We start from the raw sequence: 10,901 nt of genomic DNA, 5'->3' as shown, positions 1-10,901 counted from the left end.
AATAATTGTTGGTTTCAATTAACTTTCATTAAGATGGATGATCCTGTAGACTTGCTCTTGAACCAAGGCCTAGATCAAATCCAGTGTTGCTGACTGTATTTATCATGCAGAACATGTGCACTAAAGGGCTGTGAATAAATTGGCTGGCTACATCAGCATATTTCTCAATGAGAGCATTTTATATAACGTTTCATAGCTCCTACGGAACAGTGTCATCCAAGCAAAGAGCTAAATTTGTACATTTCCAGAGAACTGCACCCCCTGTTGGAATCTGGGGAGCCATCGTTATCCTTGCTTTTGATCTCTCCTTATGCGAGGTACCAGGAATAACCTCTTGTACTAACAGAGCTCAGCCCAGCCAGACCTTAGCATTATTTTAAGGCTGACTGTATCTGAGCATTTCCCATAGATTGCATTGATAATGTGGAACCATTTCAGATCACGCCTGTTTATAGACGCAAAGGCCGAGAACTAACTTTATTTCTTTCAACTATAATGGATGAAAATCATTTTGCTTTTTACCTTAAGGTGCAGTTAATGAACCATTGATGCAAGAATAGAATCTCATTGACTGTGTGGTGGATTAGTTGCTAGCTCTCTGGCTATTAGGCCAGAAAGGTTTAGAATCAAAACCATGTCCAGTGGTTAGAGCAAGATTGCCAAAGTTGTATACATACTTGTGTACAATTACAGCATTAGGATATACACAATTAGATCAGGGGTTTGGCTGCCAGGACTCTGGGCTTCTATTCTTGATTCTGCCTCTGTTTCACAATGTGACCATGGGCAAATCACTTCACCTTTTGTGCTTCGGTTTCCCCATCTGCAAAATGGGGGAATCAGGGCTTGTAGACATGGTGAGTTACTGAGTGGCAAGCCAGGATCTAAATCTACCACACACCAGTTTGCTATACAGTAATTCACAGTATGGACGTTGCTAGCACCCGCTGAAAGTTCCGGACAGCAGTTCAGTATGTGTGAAAAGCTTGTGCATTGTAGGTTTATACCCTGGCTTGCTGTGGAGTAATTGGCCAGGTAGAGAACTCCTTAGCTATATTTACGTCACGTGAGCTGTGTGATAATGATTGTACAGTCCTTGGAGTTGCTTGGATGAAGGTCCTATAAAAGTGTAAAGCTGCCACTACAGTGCGAGCTGCACTGTGAGAAGTGCAGACCTGTAACCGAGGTACTTTGTGTCCACCTGTGGTGTCAATTACAGAACTCAGTTTACTTTATGAAAACTATATGTGACCTACTGCTGAGCACATATTGGCTACTCCAGGGGTAGGCAACCGATGGTACGGGTGCCGAAGGCGGCACACGAGCTGATTTTCAGTGGCACTCACACTGCCCAGGTTCTGGCCACTGCTCTGGGGAGCTCTGCATTTTAATTTAATTTTAAATGAAGCTTCTTAAACATTTTGAAACCTTATTTACTTTACATACAACAAATAGTTTAGTTATATATTATAGACTTATAGAAAGAGACCTTCTAAAAAGGTTAAAATATATTACTGGCACATGAAACCTTAAATTAGAGTGAATAAATGAAGACTCAGCACACCACTTCTGAAAGGTTGCCGACCCCAGGCTACTCCATTATAGTACTATCCTGTTACATTGCAAAGTACTGCTTTGGGAGAGCTCAGATGTGAAAGGCAACATACAAAAACATATTCTTTTCCTTTTTCATTTGCTACTGTTTCAAGGATCTGGATATCTCTTTTATCCAATAACTTTGTCAATGTGCACTGCATCTTTCAAAGTACTGTTTCTTTTATATGCAGGACGCTACACCTTTAAAATGAGCTAGCTGCTATCATCCTTTTTAAGTTTTCTAGGGCCGGAGATGGTGATAGGATGTTAGGGAGGTTTCTCTGAGTGAGGAGAGCAGGATCTTGCCCTAATTGCTTTTGAAACTCTTGGTAAATCATGTATCAGAGGGGTAGCCGTGTTAGTCTGGATCTGTAAAAGCAGCAAAGAGTCCTGTGGCACCTTACAGACTAACAGACGTTTTGGAGCATGAGCTTTCGTGGGTGAATACCCACTTCGTCGGATGCATGTAGTGGTTTCCATTACATGAATCCGACGAAGTGGGTATTCACCCACGAAAGCTCATACTCCAAAACGTCTGTTAGTCTATATGGTGCCACGGGACTCTTTGCTGCTTTGGTAAATCATGTATTCAGAGGACTTGAAAAGTCCTGGCCAAGGACACACTTGTTTTTTTCAGGATTAACCTTTTCCTTCAATTGAAGAAAACAATGAAGTCTGCAGTTTGGGTGAGGGTTGCACTGGGATTGTGGAGTCTAGACTTTCAGATAAGAAGATAAAGTGCAGAAAGAAGATCTAGTGACTAAATGTTTTGCCTTATTTCTTTCAACAGGCAACAAAGAGGAAATCAGCCTGCTTTTACAGCCGAGAGAAAGCTTCCACGGCAGGTCACACCACTGATGATGAAAAGTAAGTTATAGGCAGCCAGATGAAAGGATATTTCACTGGAGAAATGTGTAAAAAAAAATTTTCTCTCTTCCTCCCTCTTTTTTATTGATTTCTCTTGCTCCCATCAAGACTTTGCTGCCTTGCGCACAAGCACAATCCAATTACCGTAAGCTCCTTACTCCACAAGGCTATTGCTCTTCGGTGTCATCCTTTCAAGTAATTTGCACTTTTCCTGTGGTAAGTACTTTCACTCTCTCTCTCTCATGTGCCACTGCCCAGGCACAGGAGTCACAGGGTATGGCTACACTGCAATCAAGAGGTATGATTGCAGCACTTGTAGACATACATGAGCTAGCTTTGATCTAGCCCAGGACTCTGGGTACATACAGACTCTTGCATACAATTACACCATTAAGGTGTGGACGGAGAGGAGCACTTTCTGGCTAATGGGCACAAAGCTCTTATTTTAGTATTAAGGGTCTGATGCTAAGCCCATTGGAGTCAAGGGAAAGATACCCATGGACTAAGTGGGCTTGGGGGTCAGGCCTTAAAAGAATTATTGCTCTTAGAAAATGATCACTGAGTGTGAATACAAAATAGTTGGTCCCTTCTAGGTGGAAGGCCCAAGGGAATTATTGGGCAACAAGAGATTCTTTAGTTCAATGTCCCCAGGGAAGACTCTGTCTATTATAATGATAATCTTTAGTACTTATATGGCAGTTTTCATCTTCCAATTGCATTACAAACACTAGCATAATTTGTGTGCAAGTAGCCTACATGGTTTCACCTTGCTATTCACCAGGCTGTTAAGTAAAAAGACAGATTAGTAAGATTACCCCTGGCATTAGTTGGTACACACAGTGCCCAGTTCATCCGTTAGTAGACGGAGTCGCCTGGTAGACGCAGTTGCCTTGGCATCACTATTAGATGCATTAAGCCCGGGCATCACCTGACAATATACACCATACCTCTAACGTCACCTAGGATTTACACTAATCTTGTTGTCACCTCCCACAGTGTTTCCATTCCTATTTTTAATTACTTGTGAGCACTTAAATACTGTGGTAATGGGTGCCATAGCACAAATCTGCAGCTAGATTAGGTACATAGCAGCACTAATCTCATCACCACCAGATCTACATGGACATCTGGTATCACAAGGAGGCTGTGTGGCCTCGTGGGTAGAACATAGTGTGTAGAAAACCTGCGTTCTATTCCTGGCAATGCCACCGGTCAGCTGGGTGACTTGGGGCCAGTCACTTCCCCTCTCTGTCTCTCGGTTTCCTTATCTGTACAGTGGGGGTAATGATACCGACCTCCTTTGGGAAGCTCTTTGACATCTACTGATGAAATGTGCTAAATAAGAACTAACTATTATTATTGAGGCGTCTCTGAAGAGTAGCATAGGTAAGTGCCCTGCCTCTGCAATGCCTAGACCACCAAGCCAGCTGTAACAAACAGTAGCACAGAGAAACAAAGTTCAGATCCTGTAGCTCAGCATTTGCACTGTTCCTTAATCTCTCAAACCCTGTCACTCTCCCTCCGTAGTCCCTATATATATTCACCCATTATCCAGCTAACCCTTTGTTATGCTGCACTCCCAGTTGCAGCTTTATCTTCAGGCCACTGCACTGTAGCCCTTTATCCTCACCCGCACACATTATCCCACAAGCCTACTTTCAACTGATCTTCTAACACTTCTTAACAGGACAGAAATCTCCTCACCAGGGAATGTCTGATGCATCATTTGAGTTATTTTTTGTACATAACGAGGTTGTGTTGCAGGCATTCCAGTCACCTAATTATTATCCTTGACCTTGGGAAAAAAAATCTGAGTGCATTTAATAATAACCCCAGTGAGCTGAGGCAGCTTTGCAATTACGTTGCATAATGTTGTCACGCAAAGGGGGTTGCCAGGGAGATAATGGTAAACACCAGCCTCAGTTCTGTCGGAAAAATAATTGGAGTCATCTCCCTTTGTGGCTGGTGCAGAGAAGCAAATTGGATGGGTAAATTTTCAGTTACCGTAGACATCAGCAACAACATCGCACTTCACCATTGACCAGATCATTAGTCCCCTTTAAATGCTATGGCCATAAATTGTCTGGCGTCCTCTCAGTACACACAAGAGTGCAGGTAGACATCATTGCAGTGTGAAGTCTGAAAGCTGGCTGCACTATAACCTTAATTTTTTTCATGCTGTTATTACATCTCTGATTATTTACAATGGTCCTATCAAACTGCTGCATTTGTCAATGAATCCATCACTTCTGACAATTCCATAGATAATATAATCGTAGTAGTCTTGTAAATGAGGGGCTAAATTCTCCTTTCAGTTACACTGGTCCAATCCCATTGACTTCACAGGGGTCACACAGAGTAATCAAGTGAAGAATTCAGCTCCTGGCAATTCCCTGTTATTCTACCTCCTTGCTTTCTGCACTAATTGCTGCTATACAACATCTGTTTCATCTCAAAAGGGCCTCAACAGCTGTTGTTGGTACCACCTCTGCTTTGCCAGCATATAAGGATGCTTAAATGAATGTAGAAGAGCTGAGATGCTTTGAGGCTCTCTGGCAAAATTGTTAGGTACTTTCCTACCCCTTCTTGGTCACCGAACAGCATCTGTATTTGCTCCCCCCTTCCTCGCCCCCCCCCATACCTATTATTCATAGAAGTTCTCCCTTGAAACGTGTTGTTTTCTGAATGGACATTGTAGCATTGGAAAGCCTGGTTAGAATGGGGCAGTTATGAGAGAGGTACTTTCAGGGCTGATGTGAGTTATACAGCTATATCCAGAGGTGCCCACAGATATTTCAGCAAGAATTTCGGTTCTTGTCTATATTTCAATCAGACACCTCACTCTGCAATGAATCATAGAATCATAGAATCTCAGGGTTGGAAGGGACCTCAGGACCAAACCCAACTAAATCATCCCAGCCAGGGCTTTGTCAAGCCTGACCTTAAAAACCTCTAAGGAAGGAGATTCCACCACCTCCCTAGGTAACCTGTTCCAGTTCTTCACCACCCTACTAGTGAAAAAGTTTTTCCTAATGTCCAACCTAAACCTCCCCCTCTGCAACTTGAGACCATTACTCCTTGTTCTGTCATCTTCTACCACTGAGAACAGTCTAGATCCATACTCTTTGGAACCCCCTTTCAGGTAGTTGAAAGCAGCTATCAAATCCCCCCTCATTCTTCTCTTCTGCAGGCTAAACAATCTCAGTTCCCTCAGCCTCTCCTCATAAGTCATGTGCTCCAGTCCACTAATCATTTTTGTTGCCCTCCGCTGGACTCTCTCCAATTTATCCACATCCTTCTTGTAGTGTGGGGCCCAAAACTGGACACAGTACTCCAAATGAGGCCTCATGAGTGCTGAATAGAGGGGAATGATCACGTCCCTCGATCTGCTGGAAATGCCCCTACTTATACAACCCAAAATGCCATTAGCCTTCTTGGCAACAAGGGCACACTGTTGACTCATATTCAGCTTTTCGTCCACCGTAACCCCTAGGTCCTTTTCTGCAGAACTGCTGCCCAGCCATTCGGTCCCTAGTCTGCAGCAGTGCATGGAATTCTTCTGTCCTAAGTGCAGGACTCTGCACTTGTCCTTGTTGAACCTCATCATATTTCTTTTGGCCCAATCCTCTAATTTGTCTAGGTCCCTCTGTATCCTATCCCTACCCTCCAGCGTATCAACCACTCCTCCCAGTTTAGTGTCATCTGCAAACTTGCTAAGGGTGCAGTCCACACCATCCTCCAGATCGTTAATGAAGATATTGAACAAAACCAGCCCCAGCACCGACCCTTGGGGCACTCCACTTGATACCGGCTGCCAACTAGACATGGAACCATTGATCACTACCCGTTGAGCCCGACCATCTAGCCAGTTTTCTATCCACCTTACCGTCCATTCATCCAGCCCATACTTCTTTAACTTGCTGGCAAGAATACTGTGGGAGACTGTATCAAAAGCTTTGCTAAAGTCAAGAAATAGCACATCCACTGCTTTCCCCTCATCCACAGAGCCGGTTATCTCATCATAGAAGGCAATTAGGTTAGTTAGGCATGACTTGCCCTTGGTGAATCCATGCTGACTGTTCATGATCAATTTCCCCTCCTTTAAGTGATTCAGAATTGATTCCTTGAGGACCTGTTCCATGATTTTTCCAGGGACTGAGGTGAGACTGACTGGCCTGTAGTTCCCTGGATCTTCCTTCTTCCCTTTTTTAAAGATGGGCACTACATTAGCTTTTTTCCAGTCATCCGGGACCTCCCCCGATCGCCATGATTTTTCAAAGATAATGGCCAATGGCTCTGCAATCTCATCGGCCAACTCCTTTAGCACCCTCGGATGAAGTGCATTCGGCCCCATGGACTTGTGCTCATCCAGCTTTTCTAAATAGTCCCAAACTACTTCTTTCTCCACAGAGAGCTGGTCACCTCCTCCCCATACCGTGCTGCAGAGTGCAGCTGTCTGGGAGTTGACCTTGTCTGTGAAGACAGAGGCAAAAAAAGCATTGAGTACACTAGCTTTGTCCACATCCTCTGTCACTAGGTTCCCTCCCTCATTCAGCAAGGGGCCCACACTTTCCTTGACTTTCTTCTTGTTGCTAACATACCTGAAGAAACCCTTCTTGTTACTCCTAACATCTCCAGCTAGCTGCAACTCCAAGTGTGATTTGGCCTTCCTAATTTCACTCCTGCATGCCTGAGCAATACTTTTATACTCCTCCCTGGTTATTTGTCCAATCTTCCACTTCTTGTAAGCTGTTTTTTTGTGTTTAAGACGAGCAAGGATTTCACTGTTAAGCCAAGCTGGTCGCCTGCCATATTTACTTTTCTTCCTACACATTGGGATGGTTTGTTCCTGCAACCTCAATAAGGATTCTTTAAAATACAGCCAGCTTTCCTCGACTCCTTTCCCCGTCATGTTATTCTCCCAGGGGACCTTGCCCATCAGTTCCCTGAGGGAGTCAAAGTCTGCTTTTCTGAAGTCCAGGGTATCTGTTCTACTGCTCTCCTTTCTTCCTTGTGTCAGGATCCTGAATGCGACCATCTCATGGTCACTGCCTCCCAGGTTCCCATCCACTATTGCTTCCTCTACTATTTCTTCCCTGTTTGTGAGCAGCAGGTCAAGAAGAGCTTTTCCCCTAGTTGGTTCCTCCAGCACTTGTACCAGGAAATTGTCCCCTACACTTTCCAGAAACTTCCTGGATTGTCTGTGCACTGCTGTATTGCTCTCCCAGCAGATATCGGGGTGATTAAAGTCACCCATGAGAACCAGGGCCTGTGATCTAGCAACTTCTGTTAGTTGCTGGAAGAAAGCCTCGTCCACCTCATCCCCCTGGTCTGGTGGTCTGTAGCAGACTCCCACCACGACATTACCCTTGTTGTTCATACTTCTAAATTTAATCCAGAGACTCTCAGGTTTTTCTGCAGTTTCATACTGGAGCTCTGAGCAGTCATACTGCTCTCTTACATACAATGCAACTCCCCCACCTTTTCTGCCCTGCCTATCCTTCCTGAACAGTTTATATCCATCCATGACAGTACTCCAATCATGTGAGTTATCCCACCAAGTCTCTGTTATTCCAATTACATCATAATTCCTTGACTGTGCCAGGACTTCTAGTTCTCCCTGCTTGTTCCCCAGGCTTCTGAACATTTCAGACTAAATTCTGCTCTCAGTGACACCCATGAAATCCCATGGTAACAAAGCACCAAATTTGGCCTTAACAGATATAGACTTTAAGCCAGAAGGGAGCATCATGACCATCTAGTTTGATCTCTTGCACATTGAAGCCCACAGAACCTCATCCATCCACTCCTGTAATAGACGCCAAACTGCTGGCTGAGTTACTGAAGTCCTCAAATCATGATTTAAAGACTTCAAGTTACAGAGAACCCACCAAGTTTAAACTTGCAAGTGACCTGTGCCCCATGCTGCAGAGGAAGGCAAAAAGCCCCCAGGGTCTTTGCCAATTTGAGCCAGGGGAAAATTCCTTCCTGACCCCAAATATGGCAATCCATTAGACCCTGCACATGTGGACAAGACCCAGCAGCCAAATACCTCAGTTGACTGGTAACTCGGGAAAATGTGTTCTCTCTCAGGCTGCAGTAAACATTCATTCAGTATCCCCTTGGTGTTTCCAACTCTTCTTTCATGGGGCTTTTAAAGGTTTTCCCTTGTTCTACCTAGGAAGCCCCTTGCAGCTCTGCCACTGGAGCTAAGGCAGGGTGTGTGGACCAGTAGTGTCCTTCCTGGTGGTTTGCAAACTGAAATGTTTGATGACTCATGCAATGTAGGCTTGAGCTGTTGGGAGGTGAGATCTTTCTCTGATAGAATAAAGAAGTCAGAGTACAATTGAGCTATGCTATTGGGTTCACATCTCCACCCCTGCCTGATTGCTCCTGTAGCTCCCATCCCCCAGTCTATCTGAAATCTCCAGGTCCTATTTCCAGGATGCCTTTTCTCACTGAGCAATCAGACTGTCAGTTGGCACTGGTTCTGGTTCTTACTGATTCCGGTCAAGCCTCTTATTCTCTACCGTGGCTGTCCATTAGCTGCTTATACCTTTGGCATTAACAAACTCTCTCCTGGCCATGCAGCGCAGGCCTTGCCACACTATAAGTGCACCCAGCACCGCAGTATTGCTGTTATTTCTACCCCTTCTCAATAGATCTCTCTTGATGTCAGACACACTTGTTGGCACACACACATCTTTTATAGCTGTTCTCTCCTGGCCCCCTCTACCATCCAATTAGACGGCTGTCAGTGACAAAGCCATCACTCCTCCCGCAGCTCCTGACAACACTGGGCACTGCTGTACTGCTGCAGAAGATTAAAGGAGCCTTTCCTTTGTATTATCCAGTGGCTGTGTGCTCGCTAGAATCCAATTTCTCTTCTCAATGCATGTGTGTATGGAACAACTAATGCTCTCCTTAAGAATCCTGTCTTCATCTTTATTAAAAAGAACAAGAACACCAAAATCCAGATCTGTATATAAACATTTCCCCACTATTTTCTTTTTACCAAGCCTCAAGAGAACTGCAGACATTGACAGTTCCAGGGTTTGGGGAGTGGAGGTGCTTTCTAGTGGTTATAATAGGGGACTGGAATCAGGAATCCCAGGTTCTTTTTAATGATTCATTTAAAAATGATGGTGATTCTATTTCCTATTCGGTGATTGCTCTTTACCTTGGAAGTGCTCTGCAACTGAGAAACAAATGGGTGTGTAATTCTTTCACCTCTAGAACACTGATTCAAATTTGCTCTAGACTGGTAGTAACTGAAAGTCATTGTACACGAAAGACTGTTCAGCAACCTATGTGGTGAATGACAGTCCTGTACATTAACTTTACCACCCAGCATAAAGATTACTGGGTAATACAAAAGAAATGTTGCTTTAACCTTCTGCAGCAGTACAGAGGTGCCCAGATTTGTCAGGAGCTGCAAAAGGAGTGATGGTCTCAGTGCCTAGATCTCAATGGCATTCCAGGAGTTCTACTGAGAGCAGAGTTTAGCCCATTAACTTTCAAACTATGGATTGCATTAAACAGTAAAGGTGATGGATGGAATATGTAAGGTTGAAATGCAATGTAAATTATCAACAAATGCTGTATAACCCCCAAGAAGGGAAACTAGCAATGTACAAACTAGGTTCAAAACAACCTCTCTGTTAATTCGTTTAGTGTCAAATACTGCACTCAGTTACACTGATGTAAATTTGGAGTAACTCCACTGTTACTGCAGTCTGAAGTCAGTGGAGTTACACTAGTACCACTGAGGTCAGTATCTGATCCACACAGATTTAAAGATAAATGCCCTTTAGAATTCCTGATCCCACTATGCAAAATGAAATGCAAGATCAGGGTACTCTTTGAAACTGATAGAAATCGCTCTATTAGATCTCTCTCTCTACCCTCTCTTTTAATCAAATCATTGCACTGTAATCAGCTCCAATTCTAAGTCTCTATCTGTAAGAAACAGAGTGAGCTTAGAAAATAAAATGATTTAACACGTTGTTTCCTTCCTCATTTCTGCCCCGATTGAGTTTATTTCACAATTTCTCCTACTCATATGACTGTGTTGTTCAGCAGCCAGGAAGCTGGTAGGTCATTAATGCCACCTTAGTGTGATACCTTGGCAGAAAGATAGGTAGTGTTACTATAATAGGGAATCACTATGTTTGGATTTTCCATTTTAGAATCAGAGATGTCTTCAGTGCCTTCTTATTTTCTGAATTCCTAGTTCCTTTAACTCTTACTTACTATATAGGGAACATATACTTTGCACCACCGCCTGTGTCCTAAAATAGAATGCAACCAATATGCATCCACCTGATGCACACAGCAGTAGTAGATATAGCAAAAATGAGCTTTTGAGGGAAATACATCGTTGTTTCCTTTCTCAGATAAATATTGCAGAAATTACATCCTTTCAGCTTACAAATTCA

The sequence above is a fragment of the Mauremys reevesii genome, linkage group 4 (genome assembly GCF_016161935.1).
Source record: "Mauremys reevesii isolate NIE-2019 linkage group 4, ASM1616193v1, whole genome shotgun sequence".
Lineage (NCBI taxonomy): Eukaryota > Metazoa > Chordata > Testudines > Geoemydidae > Mauremys > Mauremys reevesii.
The sequence above is the reverse complement of the archived record's forward strand: the minus strand, read 5'-3'. Positions refer to the sequence as shown.